Below are 6,062 nucleotides of genomic sequence, written 5' to 3'. Positions count from 1 at the left end.
ATTACTTTCTTAGCCTTTTTGCTGCTCTACCTGTCTTTCAGCTAATACCTAAAATCCATGTCTTTAACCAAACTTCAGTCCTAACATCACCTTAGATTGCCAGGCATTAAATGTTTTGCATGTGAAACATCTTGGATGTTTTTATTATGCCAAAGGGCTACAGAGGAATATGTTAGTGCTGGAGATGCATCATTCTGTTGAGGTTAACAGCAGCAGAAGCACAGTCACAAAAAGATACAAACCCCAGGATGGTTACCCTGGTTCTATCAGTATTAAACAAGTTTTTCTTATCTTTCTCAAGGCATGAGTGGTAGGCAAAATAAAACTGGTTAACATTCAGTCATGTTTGCTGAAAAAATGTCCATTTGCACTGCATTGCAGAAATCTCGCCACTACTGTTACTTTGAATTTGCCAACATTACAATGTGAGGATAAGTTAATGTAATAGGATTTGATCTGGCAAGGAATGCTATTGAACAACATATTGTTGAAAATCTGGCAACAGAAATTATATTGAACTTGCCACAATCCATCCAACCCCAATCATTTTAACCACTGTTCAGATTCTTTATGGAGAACGTGTACAATGCTTTATTTGAACTTCTTTTCATTAATATTGTTTTTTTGTCTTTGAATAAAAATCATCTAGGGACTGAACAGGTCCCTACTTATTTTTTACACAGTAGCACCTCGACATACGTTCACGAACAAATCAGTTTACGAACAGGATTGTACATAAAATTCTGCTTCAACTTACGTACGAAATTCAAGGAATGAACGAAGGTACGAACGCAAAAAGCCCGTGGTTTCATTGTCATTGTTCTGCTTTGCTACGCGCGTTTTGAATATCCGAACAATGGGAAAATTGGTTCAGTTCGCAAACCTTTTGGTTCGCGAACCCGGTCCCGGAACGGATTAAGTTCATAAGTCGAGGCACTACTGTATATCCAGAAAACTGCAAGTCAAAGCAGTTCTCTCTTAAATTTTCGTAATTACATTAAGAACACGGGCTCGGACTGGGCAAATTTGGGCAGTCATTTTGCATACCACAAAGTCCCATTAAACAGCTAGGAATCGAGGTTTCACACATATGTTCACTGGTATTGGTAGAGGCAAGTATGATTAGGAACAACATGGTAAAGTTTATTGCTTACTTAGCGGTGTGAAAGAATTGCCACTACCAATCCAAATCAACACATTTAATCTATAATGCAAAATCCAACCCTGCTAAAAAGCATGTACAAGGATGAACAGAGCATCTGATTTTTCTGGACTGTTGAAACAAAACAGGCAATGTCCCCTAAAATTCAAGTTGTATTCTCATTGCAGTCAATATATCAGCTTAGGCTTGGAAGCATGAGTGCTATTACAGGGTCAACAGGTCATAGGTTCAAGTCCCACTCCAGAAGCACGTATTTTTTCCAGGTTGTGTTGCAGTGCAGTACTAAGTGCTGCACTGCTCAAGGAGATATCTTTCAGATGGGATATTAACCATAAGTTCTAACTGCCTGAATGGATATAAAAGATCCCATGACACACTTTAAAAAGGAGCACAATAGTTTTCCCTGATATTATGATCAATGTTTATATTTTGACCACTGTCACATAACCATTATTGATTATCTAATTGTAAGGCCACGGCTAATTGACTGTTTGCTTTATTTGGGAATTTGAATATTGCTTTTGGTAATGTTGATCTATTGGATTTTAATTAAACCAGGGTTGACACACTACCCCCCAATGAGTTCTCAACAAACATTTAACAACTGACAGCAAGTCTGCAGATAAGCTTGCCAGGATTCAGTAGAACTTGTGATTTGGAAGATCTGCTGCTAAAAATGTAATGATCATCTCTTTTACAAATCTTAGTAAACTCTGGTTCAGTTGCAATGACCAGTATTTTAAGAATGAGCAGACTGGTATGGTTCAAGGGTAAGAACTGCTTTCACTGGTTTGCAAATTTAGTCCAAATTACTGCCATGTTAGTCATGGAAACTAACCGAAATTGGGAACTGCATTCAGAATGCTGCAACCTATGATTTCTCTACCTCTTACCACCTTCACCAACCCAAACGTATCACCGCCTGTTCAAAGTAAAAAGTTAAAAATCACAGCCTTAACAGACTCAACAATCAATTTTTCAATGTATAATTTCAGTTACATCACACTGCAAATTTTTGCTATAACTTCTGTGTTACAACGGAGCACTCCACAATCACCTGATGAAGGAGCGTCGCTCCGAAAGCTAGTGTGCTTCCAATTAAATCTGTTGGACTATAACCTGGTGTTGTGTGATTTTTAACTTTGTACACCCCAGTCCAACACCGGCATCTCCGAATCATGTTCAAAGTAAAGCATCTTGAACTATATTAAGATTGGCAAGCAATCCATTCAATAATCATGAGGCTCCTGGAAAGTGTTCAGAACAGTAATCAACTGAAACATTGGCCTAATGTATTTTTAATAATATTTTGCTTTTTAAAAAAATTAGTACAAAAGATGTGTGAACCTCCATTTTTTGCCCATCCCTGGTTGTCCTTACAAAGCGAAAGAGTTGTGGATGCTGGAGATCAGAAACAGAGACAGAGATTGCTAGAGGGGCTCAGCGGGTCTGGCGGTATCTGTGGAGAGGAATCAGAGTTGATGTTTCAGGTCCAGTGACTGTTCTGAGGAAGGTTCACTGGACCTGGGGCGTGGGCTCTACTTTCTCTCCATGGGTGCTCTCAGACCTGCTGAGGTCTTCCAGCAATTTCTGCTTTTGTTGTCCTTAAGATGGTGAACCACCTTCTTGAACTGCTGCAGTTATTGTGGTGCAGGTACACCCACAGTGTTGTTGGGAAGGAGGTTCCAGGACTTTGGTCCAATGATGATGAAAGAGCAGCAATATAGTTCCAAGTCAGGATTGTGTTATCGCTTGGAGAGAAACCCGCAGGTGGTGGTAGGTGATGGAGATCATAGTTCAGAAGGTGTGGTTGAAGGAGCCTTGGTAAGTTATTGCAGTGCACCTTGTAAATGATACACAATGCTGCCTTATGCATCAGTAAAGGGAATGAGTGTTTAAGATGATGGATACAATGCCAATCAAATGGGCTGCATTGTTCCAGATGGTGTCAAGCTTCTCAGGTATTTTGTCACTCATTCAGAATGGAAAATATGTTGATATTCACCTTGTAGGTGTGTCAGCTAATAAAATACTTGCTGCAAAATTCCAGCCTGCTCTTGGAGCCATGGTATTTATACAGCATTTACATTTCAATTTTTGACCAATGATAACTGCTCCCCTCTCTGTGATGTAGATAGTTGAGGAATTCAGCAGTGATGTCATTGCATATTAAGAGGAGATTATCATTCCCTGGTAATTGTGTAGTGTAAGTGCACTTATCAAATTGAACTCGCATATTGCACCCACTGTGCACATGCAAACCAACCCCACATGCACACCTCCACGCATGCACAAACCCGTACACTCCACCCCCATGCTGAATAAGGACATGGACTCTTTCAGTTTCTGAGAAATTTGGATAGTGCTGAACGTTGTTCAATCATCAACAGACAGCCCAACGTCTGACCTTATGAAGAGAAAGTCACTGAAGTAGCTGAAGATAGTTGGGATTGGGATTCCTCATTCCATGTCCTGAAGTATCACTTGGCCTGTTTCCAGCGGTGTGCCACAAGATCAGTGCAGGGTCCACTGCTTTTTATCATTTATAATGATTTGGATATGGACATAGTAGGTATGGTTAGTAAGGTGCAGATGACACCAACATTGGTGGTGTAGTGGACAGCTAAGAAGGTTAGCTCAAAGTACAACAGGACCTTGATTAGATGGGCGGAGGGGTGGCAGATGGAGTTCAATTTAGATAAATGTAAGATGCTGCATTTTGGAAAGGCAAATCAGGATAGGATTTATGCACTTAATGGTATGATTCTGCTGAACAAAGACACCTGGGAGTACAGGTTTCATAGTTCCTTCAAATATCAAGTTGGAGAGGGGCCAGAAGAGATTTCCTAGGATGTTGCTGGGTATGGAAGGTTTGAGTTATAAAGAAAACCTGAATCAGCTGAGACATTTTTCACTGGAGCGTAGGAGGTTGAGAGGTGATCTGATAGAAGTTTATAAAATAATGAGAGGTATAAATAGAGTTAATGGTAATTGCCTTTTTCCTAGGATGAGGGATTTCAAGACTTGGGGGCACATTTTAAGGTGAGAGAAGAGATATTTATAAAAGACTCAAGAGGGTGGTTTTTTACTTGGGAGGGTGGCTCGTGTGTGGAATGAACTTTCTAAGAAACTTGTGGATGCAGCTATGATTACAACAGTGTAAAGACATTTGGGTCAACGTGAATAGGAAAGCTTTGGAGTAATATGGGCCAGGAGCAGGTAGGTGGGACTTATTTAGATCGGGATTACGTTCGGTATGGACTGGTCAGACCAAAGGATTTGTTTCTGTGCTGTACAACTCTATGACTAGAGTTGCAGGTAGACAGGGTAGTGAAGAAAGCTTTCGATATGCTTGCCTATATTGTTTAGTGCATTTGAGTATAGGAGTTGGGAGGCCATGTTGCGGCTGTACAGGATATTGGTTAGGCCACTTTTGGAATAATGTCTTCAATTCAGGTTTCCCTGCTATTGGAAGGGTGTTGTGAAACTTGAAAGGGTTCAGAAACGATTGACAAGGATGTTGCCAGGATCGGAGGGTTTGAGCTATAGGGAGAGGCCGAATAGACTGGGGCTATTTTCCCTAAAATGTCAAAGGCTGAGGGGTGACCTTATCGGTATTTATAGAATCATGAGGGGCATTGATGTGGTAAATAGCCAAGGTCTTTTCCCCAGGATGAGGGAGTCCAAAACTAGAGGGTGTAGGTTTAAGGTGAGAGGGGAAAGATTTAAAAAGGACCTAAGGAGCAGCTTTTTCACGCAGAGGGTGGCATGTATATGGATTGAGGTGCCAAAGGTAGTAGTGGAGGCTGGTAGTTGCAACATTTAAAAAGCACCTGGGTGGGTACGTAAATAGGAAGGGTTTAGAGGGATATGGGCCAAATGCTGGCAAATGGGACTAAATTAATTTAGGATATCTGGTCAGCATCATCTGTTGTTCCTCAAGGTCTGTTTCCATGCTGTACAGCTCTATGACAAGATAGCAGACTCTTGCAACTGCACTGAAGTTTCAGCTGTAGGTTATGAAGTTACATCGTCAAGCTTCATGGTGGGTCTTTGGCTGTTGGCAAGGGGGTTCTAATTTATCTTATGATATGGGTGGCTGAGCTTTGGTTCAACGGAGGTTTAGGGAGATGAGAAACATTGTAGTCAATTAAGGAACGACTGAGAGTTTCAGCAACAGATAGTTGGAGTTGGGGACAAGAATGGAGAGAGGCAAGAAGTGAAAATAGGCAATGATGCTGAAGGACAGGATAAGGTGGTGGAAACTCAGCTCAGGGTCATTAAACTGAGGATGCTGGATCTGAAATGAAAACACAAATTGCTGGAAATACTCAGTGGTTCAGGCAGCATCTGTGAGAAAACAAAGTTAATGTTTCAGGTTAATGAAAGGTCGCCTTCATAATATTTTCAGACCTGTTGAGCAGTTCCAGTATCTTCTGCTTTTATCATAATCTAATCAAGTGGAATCAGCATGGCTTCATAACAGGGAAATCAGGTTTGCCTAATTTATTAGAGTATTTGAGGAAAACTCAACCGAAGTAGATAGAAAGGAAACAGATGTGTTGTATTTAGACTTCCAGATATTCAACAAGGTACCTCACAAAAAGTTAAGTTGCACAAGCCCGTGGTGTTAGAGGTAGGTCATTGACATGGAGAGAGAATTGGCTAATATGCAGGAAACAGTGAGCGGGGATAAGGGGCTTTTTCAGGTTGGTGACCAATGAGCAGTGGAGTTCTGCAGGGATCAGGAGTGGGATTGCAACTGTTAACAACAAATATTAATGATTTAGAGGAAGCAAAGCCAAATTAGCAGATGACACTGGAATTGGTGAAAAGGCAGGCTGAGAGGGATGGAAACAGTTTACAGAGAGACATGGATAGGTTAAATAAGTAGAAAAAT

Source organism: Chiloscyllium punctatum, chromosome 7 (assembly GCF_047496795.1).
Source record: "Chiloscyllium punctatum isolate Juve2018m chromosome 7, sChiPun1.3, whole genome shotgun sequence".
In the NCBI taxonomy this organism is placed as follows: domain Eukaryota; kingdom Metazoa; phylum Chordata; class Chondrichthyes; order Orectolobiformes; family Hemiscylliidae; genus Chiloscyllium; species Chiloscyllium punctatum.
Note: the sequence above shows the minus strand (reverse complement) of the source record.